This window comes from Castanea sativa, chromosome 6, assembly GCF_040712315.1.
Source record: "Castanea sativa cultivar Marrone di Chiusa Pesio chromosome 6, ASM4071231v1".
NCBI lineage: Eukaryota > Viridiplantae > Streptophyta > Magnoliopsida > Fagales > Fagaceae > Castanea > Castanea sativa.
Genome location: NC_134018.1, coordinates 21,001,767 through 21,002,383, shown reverse-complemented (window position 1 = coordinate 21,002,383; position 617 = coordinate 21,001,767).

Genomic DNA, 617 nt, shown 5'->3' with positions numbered 1-617 from the left:
AGTATATGCCTAAAAATATGTAAAATTTATGGGTATGGAATCTCACGAACTTTGTATTGTACATAATCCATGCATACACATCATTCATTTCACATTATAAATATGAATATCAATAAAAATAAAAATGAAAATAAAAAATGGATAATTACGTGTAAAATTGTAGATATTATGTGTATCGAAGTGCTTATCAATTGTAAAACAATAATTTATTCTCATTATACATATACTCTATTTTATTTTATTTTTTGAGAAAGTACGATACATATACTCTATTGATTGGACGTATATGAATTTTCTATTTTCATGATCTTGGAGGGAAGAACAATCAACAAGCCTTAGTCTACTCACTGTAATTCCGGTTATCCTCTTACTCCTACATGACACGCAAATATATCGTCAATTAGTCTTCTCTAAAGTTATTAGGGTAATTTTATAGTGGAGTTATAAATTATGAAATGAGTGGAGTCAGTTTTGCTACTGTGGGGAGTAAAAGGACCCAAGTGGGCATATGGGCCTTTGGACTGTAGCATGGAGGGCCGACTTGCTCCAGAGTTAAGAATTTGTTAACTCTGCGAATTGGCCCATATGCCGAGGGTCCGAGGATACAGCCGAAGGTG